General features: G+C 44.6%; 1 long non-coding RNA gene and 1 pseudogene across 1 annotated transcript in view; one reads left to right on the plus strand and one right to left on the minus strand.

Moving 5' to 3' along the window:
- Window positions 1-14,937, minus strand: part of LOC132013050 (uncharacterized) — a 270,890-nt gene that overhangs the window by 189,064 nt on the left and 66,889 nt on the right. The gene's annotated exons all lie outside the window — the stretch shown is intronic.
- LOC132013032 (large ribosomal subunit protein eL32-like) lies at window positions 4,929-5,334 on the plus strand (annotated as a pseudogene).

Below are 14,937 nucleotides of genomic sequence, written 5' to 3' on the forward strand. Positions count from 1 at the left end.
TAACCCTATTATCTTTTGTTTTTAAGAAAAGTACCACCAGAAAGGTATGACCACAAGATTAAAGATGTATCTTCCCCAATAAAAGATGGGTTTCTTTCATTCTACTCTGAATCTGACACACAATTACTATATATTTTTTCTTATAATATCACTATGTATTTATAATGTCCTTAGCATTATGAATTGGCAAATTTTATAGATTGTTTACACATCTTCTATCAACTCTAAACATTTATTTATTGGAACTAACCCCTTCTGCCCTCACTAAAATAATTCCTGGTCACGTAAAAGTAATAATTTTCATTCCCATAAGTAAACTGTAATTTTACAATACTGAGTGTCATAGAAAGGACCCAGGCCCCTCAAGTTCTTCTTTTACTGATCTTTATCATTAAGGCATCCACCAATGAGCACGAATCCTCCACAGGAAGGCACAGCACTGATGCATTCTCCTTACAGAGAAGGCAGACTCACTGGATTCCAGCCAGAGAAGAAACAGGGGGATTAAGACTGGCTGTACATTTAAGAACCCAGAGTTGGGGCACCTGGGTGGCTCAGTGGGTTAAAGCCTCTGCTTTCCGCTCAGGTCATGATCCCAGGGTCCTGGGATGGAGCCCCAGCATCAGGCTCTCTGCTCAGCAGGGAGCTGCTTTCCTTCCTCTCTCTCTGCCTTCCTCTCTGCCTACTTGTGATTTCTGTCTGTCAAATAAATTGGAAAACAAACAAACAAACAAAAACAAAAACAAAAAAACTTCCTCGGAAGTATGATTTAAGAAGCCAGAGTTGCCAAGGTGCCAAAGAGGTCATGGACCATAAGATCCACCAGTGGTTGTCAAATTTCCAAGGGTAAAAATACAGAGAATTGCATCTCAACAATTACATATTGAATGCTACCATGTGCAGGGCACAGGACTGGGGGCCAAAAAAAAAAAAAAAGAACAGAGATAAATCAGGAAGTGAATCAGCATGACTGCTACTCTCAGGTGGCTGAAGATCTCCTGGGGGAGACAGCAGGTCAACAGATTATTTCAGACAAACATGGTCATTGCCTCATTCATACCCCCTTGGACCTGCCATCTGAAGGCCTGGAGACTCATCCCTCAAACCCTGGATGTCCCAGAGATCACTTTAGAGAATCCCCGCTCTGGGAACTGGTTTTCTTTAGTCATCGACACATACACAGGGAGGTCTGGGAGTATGTACTTCTTGGTGATGTTTGCAGTGTCAATTTCCATTTTTGTCACCTGTCATAGGAGCCATTATAATATTTGCTTAAGTATTTAAATCAAGTCCTTTACTTTAAGCCAGTGGTTGCTGAGCTTTAATTGAAGCATATTTGCATACGTTAATATCACCCAGCTTCTCTACATTTTAACTGTATTTTCACATTCAAAACATGACATTTCAATAACAATAGTTGTCAGTGGCTGGGTGCTTATTTATGCCACAATTACAGGTCCTGTTAATTACAGCCCCGGCTGGCTTCTCCAGCTCCTTCTGACAGCCTGTGTGCAACCACATCTTCAACTCTGAGCGTGTGCATCTCGCCACTTACAGAGCAACTCCACAGTCTGCAAGGGGCTTAAAGATACCAGGCTCCCTTTATCTCCCACCCTGCTGACTTCCTACACCTTTGGGGGTCAAGAGGCACAAACATAGCTTTTACATCAGAGACTATTGTTCCTGGCAGCTCTGACTATCGTTCAGTCTCTACTGAGGACAGATAGGGAAGTTCCCACCTCATGAGTATTGCAGAGTATTACTGGAGTCTAGAAACAGTGGGAGTGGAGAGCTGCTTCTTACCAAGTGTTGTAATTTGCTGGGCTCCCAGAGAGGGTGTGATCACATACTGAATTCCTGCTCCTACCTGAGGATATGGTCACGTCTCCCTTGTCTTGACACGCACAGTCCCTCACTCTCTCCTCCATGCTCTCAAGGAAACTTGTACTAGCTCTGTTAGAGCAGTGACCTCTCATCACTATTTTTCTATTTCTCTTCCCAAATGAACTATGAACTCTGAGGGAAAGACCATAATTTATCTCCTCATTACCTCCCCACATATGGGCTCCCAATAAACATTCTTGGGGGAAAAAATGAGTAAGAAACCAAAGTACCAAAATTCAAGATTCTAAACTAAAGCCCCAAATGAGGAAAGGGGACTAGCTGTGAGAAATACTAAAACAAAAGGTCACAACCACCCTTGACATAGGGCAAACTTGTTCCCTCTATTGGACTAGCTGGCCAGCCAGCCAGCCCAGATGCTGCCAGCGCATGTGGGGCACCCATGACCCTCCTTCTGCCCCAACAGCCTTGTCAATCAGACACTGAACTTCCCCTCCAGATGGCCCCATGGAAACATTCAGAAACCAGAAACACAAACAACTTGTGGTATCCCAAAACTGCAGAGACAGTCAGAGAAAGGAAGCTCTTCCAAAACCTCCCCTGTGGGCACTGTGCCTTTCTGAACCCTGTGGTGAAGCCAGAGGAGTGAAAAGTCAGCCTGAGCCTGACATTTCCAAACACTGAGGCTAGAACAATAAACATCGAGCTCAGCAGGCAGAGAGACAAGCCTAATCTGGGTTTCTCATGTTTCTCTCCAAATACTCTCCTGCAGGCCCCAGCCCACAGAGGGTCTGTTTGTCTACTGCAGGCCCCTTAACTGTCACTGACCTCTGAGGGCCAGGCAGAGCTTCCTGGGCCTGACAACAAGGTGACAGAAAATATCTCTGCAGCATGAAGAACAACAGAAGGACACTGTGAACCAGAGACTGCTTTGGGCCAAATTGGAACCTTACAGGGATGGGGGATGGGAAGGCTGCTGAAGGAGAGAATGAATACTTGTCTTTGAGCTCACTGCACTAGACAGGGAGGCTTGGTCTGTCCCATTTTAACAGCCACTTTTAAACCCCAGTCTGTATATTGCCTTCTCTGCAAGCTTTTGTGTCTCCTTGCATATCAGTTCACTTCAACAAAAATATATGAAACACAGATTATGTGCCAAGTACTGTGCTGGATTCTGGAGATACAAAAATGAATTAGATTCAGATTCTGTCTTAAGAGATCTTGCCATCTAACTAAAGAAACAAGTAGTTAATATTTCTATAGAGTAGAATGTGGTGATTTTAGAGTATACAAGATGTATATACTTGCATATGAATACAAGAAGGAATAAAGAAGAGGATCACTAGGCTGAGCCTGGGCATCCAGGAAGGCTTCCTGAAGGAGGAGACATCTGAACTGAATTCAGAAAATAAAATAAATTGTATCCAGATGAAGAAAGATGTAAAAGGTATTTCAGGTAGCACAACCAAATGAGCAAAGTACAAATGTGTGAAACCATGTGGTGTATGCTGAAAGCAAGAGGCAGTTTAACGAGACTGGTTGTACTGTACAAGGCAGAACAAGTAAAGGTCAGGTTGAAGGACTGGAAGAGGTAAGGTCATGGAGAGGGTTTGTAGGGTCCTTCATGCCAAGGGCAAGAGCTTGGATTTTCTCCGGAGAAAAACAGGGGTTCTCTGAGCAGGTTTAGGTAAGCATGTGGCATACAGATTATGGCTTTTCAGAAAGCACCTCTAGGCTTCAACGTAGGAAACAGGCAATTACAGGACACTCTTGGAGGTGAAGAGGCCAGTTAGGTGGCTGTCACAATGATCCAGCAGGGAGCTCAGCTAGTGGCAGAGTACAGAGAGCACTGGACAAACTTCAGAGATATTGATAGGACAAGCTTGACTAGACTTGGTCATGAGGCTTTCAGGAGGAGAGAGAGGCATTAAGATTAACTTTGAGATTTCTGAATTGGAGAGCTATGGAAAGGGTAGTGCTCTTGGTTGAGATAACAGTGGTAATTATACTAAAAGCTTACTATGCGCCAGACATTACTGTGTTTTTCATGAGAGATTTCATTTAACATTCACAACAACCTTATGAGATATGACTATTACTTTATTTTATAAATGAGGAAAGCAAGACAAAAAGTGTTACATAACTTGCCTAACATCACACAACTACTGCATGGTGACCTTGACACTTAGAACCCTGGACAATCAAGGCTCCAGAAGTTATGACCTTGATTAATGCTCTTTGTGGCCCCCAGGACACAGGTAGTACCACAAGTGCCTCCCAAGAGTCTATCTTGGCAAGCATTTATTCAGGAGGTTGTGACTTAATAAGAAATATATATTTGGTCTCTGCTTTCAGTTCTTGACAAAGAGCTTTTAAAACCTTTTAATTTCCTGAGTAATGGGGGTGATAGAAGAATCTTACAGACAGAGCTCCTAAATCCCTTGGACTTCCCTAGATTATAGAAGCATCTTTTGCTCTAATGAGAGGACTCTTGGTCGACTCCTAGGTAGCTGCACAATGGGGGCTGGTCACCAGAAAGACCAAGCCATGACAGTTTAGAACTCTCAGCTCCATGCTCCATGCTCTGGGGAGGGGAGAAGGGCTGGAGATTGAGGTAATAATCCATCTTGCCTACATAAAGTCTCCATAAAAGTCCCTCAGCTATGTGGCTCAGAGAGCTCCCGATTTGATGAATACATTCATGTGCCAGGAGGTGAGCATACCCCAACTCCATGGGAACAGATACTCCTGTGCTCAGAACCCTTCTGGACTTTACCCTACGTACCTCTTCATTTGGCTATCCACCTGTATCCTTTATCATACACTTTATAATAAATGGGCAAATGTAAGTAAATGTTTCCATGAGTTTTGTGAGCCATTCCAGCAAATAATTAAACTGAGGATAGGGAACCTGACTTCATAGCCCAGTCAGAAGTGTGGGTTCCCCAGGGACCCATTATTTGCAACTAGTATCTGCAGTGAGGACAGTCTCATGGGATTGAGCCCTTAAACCTGTGAAGTCTGAATCTCACTCCAGAATTGAATTAAATTGTAGGACACCGGTCAGCCATCTGTTACTGGGCATCATGGCTGTCCTCAGACTGTTGGGGAAGACCAAGATCGTTAAAAAGAGGACCAAGAAGTTCATCCGGCACCAGTCAGACCAATATGTCAAAATTAAGCAACTGGTGGAAGCCAAGAGGCATTGACAATAGGGTGCGCAGAAGATTCAAGGGCCAGATCTTGATGCCCAACATTGGTTACAGGAGCAACAAGAAGACAAAGCACATGTTGCCCAGTGGCTTCAGGAAGTTTCCAGTGCACAACGTCAAGGAGCTTGAAGTGCTGCTGATGTGCAACAAATCTTACTGTGCAGAGATTGCTCACAATGTCTCCTCCAAGAACTGCAAAGCTATTGTGGAAAGAGCAGCCCGGCTGGCAATCAGAGTCACCAATCAAAACACCAGGCTGCGCAGTGAAGAAAATGAATAGACAGCTTGTTGTGCACATCATATTTGTGTTCATAAAACTATAAAACTACAAAAAAAAAATTTTAGGACACCTAGTTGGATGTCCAGAGAGTTGGGTAGTTAGTTGATAAGGGAAGAAATCTCCCACATATTTGGTGTCTGAAGTGTAGAGAGTAGAGAAATAGTTTTCCTTTAGAAGTAATCTTATGAACCATTAGTAGGGAAGGAGAGAAGTGAGGTTGGGGAGGTAAGAAAACAAACAACAGTAAAGTGATGTACAGGCTACAACTATAGCACTTGGGGCTCAGCCCTCCTAGGGAGCGCTGCAGTCAATGTAGAACACGTGCCTCCAAGCTGTCCTCTGGGAAGGATGAGGAAGCTGGGGACTGTGCTCATTCCCAGACACTTCCAGCCAGCTGTGATGGCAGGCAGAATAGGCTTTGGTAGCCATAGAAAGCCTACAGGTAAAATATCTTAAGTGTTGGCAGTAGAAGACTGGCCAGGAGGCAGGTGAGGGCCAGGAGGCATGGGTGGGACATTGACAGCATCTGCGACCAAACCCAGTAAGTGCCTTTGAAAAGTGTTAAGATTCTGGAATGCCTAATAGATGACTACTTCCATATGTCTTGTCTAAGCTAAGCAGGACAGAGACATTACAAGAGATAACCAACAGATACCCAGAACCTCTTAAAGTAGCATCATGAATTTGCAGGAGTGAAGGACTCTAGATAAAGTTATTCTCTGAAAGGGAGGCAAGGAGAAAGGGGGGAAAAAAGGGAGGGAGAGAGAGAGAGAAAAGGCTCTGAGGGACTTTTTCACCTTTTGTTATTCCAAAACTATGGATGAAGAGGATGTCATGAAGCCAGGCCTGCCAAAAGGTCCTCCAAACAGAAGCACTGTCATGGGCTCATGACTCCACACATACAGAGTCAAGTCTGGGTGTGTGTGCTGGGGTGTGGAATGCCTCCTCTGCTTGTCTACAGCCCAAACTCCCTTTGGTAAGGTGTCCTCACAAGACCTCACCTTGAACACAGCCATGCCCACCTCACTCCTGGCTCCAACCACCTCCAGGTTTCAATTTCCATTCACTTCTCTGAAGTAGAAAATGTAGGCTTTTCTGTGTCCAAGTTCAAAAAAATGACCATGCAGCCACATTTCTGAAGTTTGGTGTGGATGTAATGGAAATATTGCACTCAAGTTAAATGTTAATTATAGTCTTAAGAGTAATGAAGGCTTAAAGGGTTAGAGGAGGTGCTTTATATCCAGATCTGCCCAATAAGATAGGACTCCAGGATCACAACCTGAGCCGAAGGCAGTCACTTAACCATAAGAGCCACCCAGGTGCCCAAAGTTGGACTCTGGGTTCAAAGCCATGCAAAATTGTCTTCTAAAGAGAGAGAAAGAGAGTTATTAAAGGTGGGTTGACTAGATGTCCCTTTAAGGATTAAACTTCACCAAAGCCATCCCCTTGGTCACTATGCTGTCAGGCAAACTGTTTACAGGTCAACTCACTTCAGATACCAGAATTTGAAGCAATACAAATCCCTCCACCTCAAATTTCCAATAGATTCTTTAACAAGGACAAAGAGAAGTATTAGCTGAGAATGACCCAACCACTATAATGTGCTACATGTAGTTTTTTAAATGGTTATCTTTAAACATGAATATATACATATATATTCATATGAGGTCAAGTAAGTAGTGAAGAGGAAGTTCAAACTAGGTGGGTCACACACCCAAGTTCATTGCTTTTCAACTATATCCTGTCTCCTAGATGAACCATAAAATGAAGGGACACCACTGTCTGAGGAGTGACTGAAGAAGGTGAGGACATATTAGGGGATAAAAGAAGAGAACCCTGATCCTGTGAGTAGGTGAGAATTCCAGAAGCCTCTGCTAAGGGCAACCCTACACATACGTTGGCTTCTCTGCTCTGCTACTGGGAAGCTTCCACTTGGAAGGATCTCTCCAAATATATCATAGCTCCTCTCCTTAACTTTCCACTACCACAACCTAAGGATTGGGGAGTGTTCACCTCCAAATGCCACCCCTTTAAGATTCTCAGCTTGGCTACTTTCTCTTGTTCCTCTCCCTGTTATGAACTAAACTGTGTCTTCCTAAAATTCTTATGTTGAAGATCTAAATCCCAGTACCTCAGACAATATGACTATAATGAAGACATGGTCTTTAAGATGGCAATTAAGATCAAGTGAGGTCATGAGTATGGGCCTTAATCCAGTAGGACTGACATTTTTTTAAGAAAAGATTTGGGGTGGGATAGGGTGGAGTGTCTGGGTGGATCAGTCAGTTGTGCCCATTTTTTTTTTTCAAGATTTTATTTATTTATTTGGGAAAGAGAAAGAAAATGAGAGAGAGAAAGAGAGAGCATAAGAGAAGAGAGGTCAGAGGGAGAAGCAGACTCTCTGCCAAGTAGGGAGCCTGATGTAGGACTCCATCCGAGGACTCCAGGATCATGACCTGAGCCAAAGGCAGTCACTTAACCAACAGAGTCACCCAGGTGCCCAAGTGTCCAACTCTTGATCTCAGCTCAGATCTTGATTTCAGGGTCATGAGTTCAAACTCTGTGGTGGGCTCCACACTGAGCACAGAACCTACCTCAAAAAGAAAGGGAGGGAGAGAGGGAGAAAGAAAATATAAGACAAAAGGGACACACACACAGAGAAAAGAGTGCAGGAAGAAAACAGTGAGAAGGTAGCCATGTGCAAGCCAAGGAGAGGCTCTCAAGGAGAGACACCAACCCTGCTGGAACCCTGATCTTGGATATCTAGCCTCCAGAACTGTGTGGCAGTAAATTTCTGTTGTTTAAGTCCCCCCAGTCTGTGGTACTTTGTCATGGCAGCCCCAGCAAATTAACACACCCCTCCTCCTGCCCCTACCACTCGTGCCGCCCAGGGAGCTCAGCGCCAGCATAAAAGGCCAGCTGCACCCAACTTCCCCCATCTCTAAAAGGAGGGGTTTTGGTAGCACCTCCCTAAGTCACCTCTAGCTCTGGCATTCTGTCTACCTGTAATATGTATTATTCCACTGGAGTGAGAGAATCTCAGGGTAACAACCATGAATGAAAAACACCTCTCTCGCCCAACTCATTTAACTCAACGGATTCTGCTGACTTCAAAAGCACTGTTTAATTGCTTCCAGGAATTTATTTTTCATCCACTTTATATGTGCTTAGCACCCATCAGGTGCCACAAGTAATACTGTACTGCTGACCTCTCTGTTGCCATTCCTGTTCCCCCGCGAGGTCCAAGTGACATGTTCTTATAAACCTTGATTCGTCGCTCATCTTTTTCCCTTGCTCTCCTTCTCACCTCTCTCTCTCTCATTTAGTACTCTGGGGAGAGCCAGGGGCCAAGTCATGAGACACCCAAGCAGTCCTATGGAGAGACCCATGGAAGGAGGGACCTGAGAAGTCGTGCCAGCAAGAAATAATTGAATAAATAATAATAACTAGCAAGAAACTGAGGCCTGTCAACAACTCCATGAGCAACATACTAGAAAATGAAATTTCAGAACTGAGTTTTCTGATGCTAAACAGCAAACTTTTTCTCTATCTTAAATGTGGATCCTCAGCCCTGGTTAAACCTTCAGGTAACTGCAGAAAAGCTGACATCTTCACTGCAGACTGAAAGACCCTGAAACACAGCAACATATGTGCTAAACAGCAACTGTTTAGCCACTGTTCCCACAAACAAAGTGTGAGATAATAAAATACTGTTTTGTGCCATTGAGTTTTAGGGCTGCACCAAAAATAGCTACTAAACTCCTTGAAGGCCACTTTGTGGTACCTTTTACAATGCCTCACCCTGGACTGGTCTCCTAGGATGTGTAGGTTTAGTATTTGTCCCCCAACTGTTTTTTTTTTTTAAAGATTTTATTTATTTATTTGACAGACAGAGATCACAAGTAGGCAGAGAGGCAGGCAGAGAGAGAGAGGAAGGGAAGCAGGCTCCCCACCAAGCAGAGAGCCCGATGCGGGGCTTGATCCCAGGACCCCAGGATCATGACCTGAGCCAAAGGCAGAGGCTCTAACCCACTGAGCCACCCAGGCGCCCCAAGTCCCCCAACTGTTTTGACCAAGAAAGACTGCCTGCTCCCACGGGGGGATAAGAAAGTTAGGGAAGGCTATAATTTGTGGACCTTTAAGGCAACAAAGAAAACATAAAATGGTGAACAAAAGACATGGCATGATATAGTGGTTTATTAGTTTCCTATGGCTGCCGTAACAAATTACTGCAAACTTAGTGGTTCAAACAATGCAAATTTATTTTCTAATTCTGAAGGTCAAAAGCCAATAATCAGTTTCACTGGCCCACAGTCCAGGTGTCATCACAGCTGGTTTCTCCTGGAGGCTCTAGGGGAGAATCCAACTCCTAGCTTTACAAGCTTCTAGAGTTGTATTTCTTGCATTCCTTAGCTCATGGCTACTTCCTCCATTTTTAAAGCCAGTGGGGCGGGCGGGTAGCATCTTCAAACCTGTGCTATGGTCTTCATATCTCCTTCTCTCTATAAGGATCCTTATGATTACATCAGTCCCACCTGGATACGCCAGATTAATTTCCCCACATTAAGATCTATAACTTAATCATATCTGCAAAGTCTGTTGTTGGCACATAAGGTGATAGGCACAGGTTCTGGCAATGAGGATGTAGACATATTGCGGGGCCATTATTCAGCCTACCACAGCAGGAAAATCCCACTTCTAGGGGCAGACAGATCCAAATTCCAATCTTCTGATTAACGATTAACTATGTGAAGTTGAAAAAATACCAACAAAGCTTAGGTTTTCTCACCTCCATAACACAGATGAAAAAACTTATTAAAGTAAAGGCACTGGCACTTACTGCTTTCTAAATAAGTGCCAGCTTTTCCCTTTTTTAATTTTACCAAGTAGCTAGAATGACAAGGACCTGGACCAAGAAGAAAGAGGGCTCCAAGTTTGTGGCCTTGTTACTAGTTTTGTATGGCACTTTATGTTTGCAAGGCAGTTTTATGCCTATTACTTCTATTACTTCATTTGACTATTATTCCCATTTTACCAAATGAGGAAAACAGAGGCAACAAGAATTATTTTCCCCAGTCTTATTTTCCCTAGTGTCATAATTGGGCTTTCTGATGCTAACTCCTAAGCTCTTTCCTTAATCTGCCAGGTACCTGGGCAGGGCTTGCAAAAATCAGCTACCAAACTAACTACATGAAATGAGAAAAGAAGGACAACAGAATAGGGTATGATCCTGAATGCTTGGAGGGTGTAGGAAACCTTTGAGAGGACAGAAAGGAACAATGACAGTGAGCAGTGATCTCCAAAGCAGGCCCCGCTGGCTCCTGAGAAAAAGGAAGAGAGTGAGACCAGCCTTCATCCCCACCACCCACTCTCATCCCTTTCCTCTCACAGGGGCCTATCTCAGACCTTTGGTAATAAATAACTTTCAAGATGTGGCTTATCAGCTTGGTGTATCTGATAAGACACCCTGTCAGGAGTCAGAGGCCCACTCAGGGGACAGTTTCACTATTCCAGTAGGGAATTATAAGGGATTGTTCTGTGGCAGGACCTGCCTGGCTCCTGAGTTTGGAGCCAGACCCAGAAGGTGGGAGAGATGCTCTGCTGGGGGTTGAGGTTCATGGACTCACACAGAGGGGAAAGGGCTATCTGTTCCCTCTATAAAATCATGACAAAAACACACCACACCCTGCCCTGAACACCTCCAAAGCACTCTAGCCTACATTTTCTCATTTGTCCTCACAAAATCATGTTCATTTTTACAAAGAAATGGATACAAAGAAAGTGAAAGCGGTTATTAAATGTTTAATATTTGCTAATACTGGAACAAGCCTTATAAGCATTATGCAAATGAAATTATCTCAAGTTCTCCATGAGGTAGGTCTTCTCATCTCCAGATGAAGGACCTGAAGCCCAGAGAGGCTAAGTGGCTTGCACAAGAAGACCACAGCTACTATGTGATTGAATCAGTACTGCAACACAGGAAGGAGGTCAAGGTGCTGACTAGCAATCCCCTTCCAGCTGAAGGGACAGAGCCCCTACGTGTGTACTTGGAGGCTCCTCTGGAGAAGTCAGAGGGCCCTTGGCGAGGAGTGGGGGCTTGAGATGATATGGGTTAGCTTGGCTGTGTAACCCAGAGCCTGGCCACTGTGCACATATGAAAACACATCTTCAGTAAAACATGGTAAATTAAGTTAGGCTTCCAAAGGTTTCCTGAGAGTTGGTAGTCAAGGCCTCTGTGGCAGCTAACTTAATTTTTTCCTTAGATCTGCATGTTCTTAAAGCAGGTGGACAGGCCCAGCCAGACTTCAAATGGCTCCACATGGGAAATAGGATTAGAATAGCCCCCTGAGGACCTCTTCTGACATTATCTCACCCCTCCTGGCTAATGTTCTATTTCAGTGTTAAGGAGAGATCTTTTGTCCCTTTAGGCCGCTCTCCCATTTAGTTTAATTTAGAAAAGAAGCCTTTGCAATATTGAATTGAAAATTATTTTCGTGGTCCAGGAAAGAAGTCCCAGTAGTGGAGGGGGGAACAGGAACTGGAACAAGAACTAACAAGGACTGGAGTTCAGTGACCTGCACCTTTCCGCAGGCCAGGTTAGGGAGCCCCCAGATAGAGAAGCCTCAGCGCCAGCAGGGTCACAGGGCTGAGGCCAAGGTGGGGAGAACGAAGGCACGGGGTGACATGGCAGGTGGAACGGGGCTGGGGGACCGGTGGCCAGTGTCATGGGCACAGGGCCAGGCATGGTGAAACTAGGGGGTGGGGTGGGGTGGAGTTGGTGGGCACACACCCAGGTGAAGTTGAGTGGAGGCTGGAGCCAGGACCAAGTGCAGAAAGGTCAATTCAAAGACAGCAAGTGGTATCAGAAGAGGTGGGCTTTGAAGCAGAGAGAATCAAATCCAGGCCCCCACTCACAGGCTGAGTAGCTGTGGGTAAACTGCTTAATTCCTCCATGCCTCCCTTCCTTCTTCATAAAGTAAGGACAATGATATCTACCTGAAAGGGGTTTTGTGAGGGCCAGCAGAGTTTCTGAGCACACAGAGAACAGCCAGTGGAGGGCCGGACGCATAGGTGCATGATAAATGTCCTTGTCCACTTTCCCTTTCCTCTGAGCAGAGAGAGGGTGGGGACCCCGACCTCGCAGCATTTGCTGCCAGCCCTCATGGCACTTGATGCGCTGTGGCTGAGCCTCCCACTTGAGGGGGCATGATCCACAGGGGTCAGGACAGAGCACCAAGCCCTGAGACAAGGACAGTCTGGACAGATGCTAGACATCTGCTGGGTTCTCACTTAGCAGAGAGCCCCTGGAAGTCACCCAAGAAAGCACCCACAGCTGCCCATATTTGCCTAGCATATTATAAACCTCAAAGCACCTTTGCATACATCCTCAACATTAGCTTAACACCAGATATAGTGTTAGGTAGATAGAGCAGATATGTCTTTTTTCTAGTTTACAAATGAGAAAGCCAAGGTTTCAACAGTTTATAGAAAATTTTCAAAGCCCTATAGCTAATAAGATGCAGAGTTAGGGTTTAAACCCTCTGTGCATGGGTCCCTGTACCACACCCTTTCAGCTGAAGCTATACCTGAGGCTGAGAAGGAGATAGGAATCTGTCCAAGGTTAACCACAGACTGTAAGTTGGAAGGCTAGGGTGGGGGCTGACCCCTCCAGAGTGGCTTGTTAATTTAGTGCTAGCTTGACCCCTTCAATTAGGTGCTGGACAGAGCCAGGCCCAGGGGAGATGGACAGCAGGGCTTAATGGAAATGGGGATGCTGGTGACGATATGAACAATCTGAATTATGGTCTCAATTTGCACAGAGCCTGATGGATTTGCAATAATTCCAAACCAGGTCAAGTGTCTGTGTCTCCTCTTCTGCTGATCTCACACAAAGTCTCTCCATTTGTCAGGCTCTGACTTGCTCTGAGTGGCTGCCCACCCCCTCCTTGCCTCCATTAGCTATGCTCTCCCTGCAGTGCTCTGACCCCAGGGCACCTCTGCAGCTGAGCCCAGAGGGACTGGGGCTGCTACCATCAGGGCTCAGGAACCTAGGAGCTTCGAGGCCACCCAAAGAGATAAACTGCACTCTGTAGTGAAGAACGGGACAGCTCTCCACTGCCCAGGGACTACAATCTGTGTTAGTTTTTAAGACAAAGGGACAGAATGACTTGGTGTCTTAAGGGTTCACAGTGTGGGTTTAACACTACTACAGTGAATGGATTCTGGGAGAGTCGAGTCCTCCTGGTAGAGAGACCAAGGAGAGCAGAGGGATGGAGCAGATGCCAGAGCCTCCTCCAGGCCCAGCTAGAATAACTGATACACATCACAGTTGAGGAGAATTCTTGAAAACTTCAAAGATACTATGGTATCTCCCATCTTCGGGAATCTGAAGCTGGGGCCTTTGAATATGGGAATGGTTGGCTTCTTAATGGGGGTGTGTAGTGTTAAATGGAGGACAGTGGCAGGTTCTGGAAGAGCTGCTGCTCTCCAACCCATGTGTCCAGTACTGGCCTGGCTCAAATGGTAGAGGAAACTGCTCGGTCACCTTGGCCAGCCACCTGCCTGGCTTGCAAATCCTGTCCACAACATCCCTAGCAAGTGGCCATCTGGCCTCACTTGAGTGCCTTCTGTACTGGGGAACTTGAGACTTTATGGGATAACAACCCATGTCATCTTCAGGTTGCTTTAATTTTCAAACATTTTTCCTTCGATTAAGGGGAAAAAAATCTATCTCCCTACAGCTTCCACACTTTCTTACCAAGAGCCAAACAATGCCTAATAAAGTAATTATTAAATTTATTTTGATGTTTTTCTTGGGGGTCATAGGATAGCATCCTCCCTTTCTTCTCCCAGGAGGACCTCCTTGGTCTACTTCACAGTATGGGGAGAGGGAAAGAGTCTTAGGCTAGCATTCATTAGACCCAGGCACTGACCCCAGCTAAACTATATATACGGTCTGGCAAGTCTGTTCAAGGGTCTGTCCTTTACACCTCTTAGGTCTTGCTATAAATTCATCTGTGGATAAGCCACAATTGTTGGATGAGAACCTATTATACACTTTTCTCTCAATGTATGTGTTGTAGAATAAAGGACTTCAAAAACTAATAACCATTATTATTATCACTGTAATTTTCTGAACATTTATTATATCCTAGGCATTTTACTCAATGCACGGCATACATTATTGTTTTGTTTCTCACATTATTGTTTTGTTTCTCACATTTCCATCTGAACTGATAAGGTCTATTATTATCCCCACCATAGATGAAGACATAGTGTCCCAGGGAAGTAACTAGTTAAACATTACTGATCAATAGTAGAAGTGCAATTTGAGCTCAAGTTTGTTTGTATGCTCTTAACCACTATGCAAAGACACTATCCCAGCTTCAGAAACCTAGAATATAGAGGGAAGAAAAAACTAAGACACAAGAAACACTGGGATATACACAAGTATCAAATCATTATGTTGTACATCTAAAACTAGTATGTTACACATCAATTAAACTTCAATTTAAATTTTTTTAAATAAAAAAACATTACAGACAATAAAAGTTAATGAAAGGGGAAAGTAGAACTGATGTCTAAACTTCAGTCTAATAAAAG

This window comes from Mustela nigripes, chromosome 1, assembly GCF_022355385.1.
Source record: "Mustela nigripes isolate SB6536 chromosome 1, MUSNIG.SB6536, whole genome shotgun sequence".
Classification (NCBI taxonomy): domain Eukaryota; kingdom Metazoa; phylum Chordata; class Mammalia; order Carnivora; family Mustelidae; genus Mustela; species Mustela nigripes.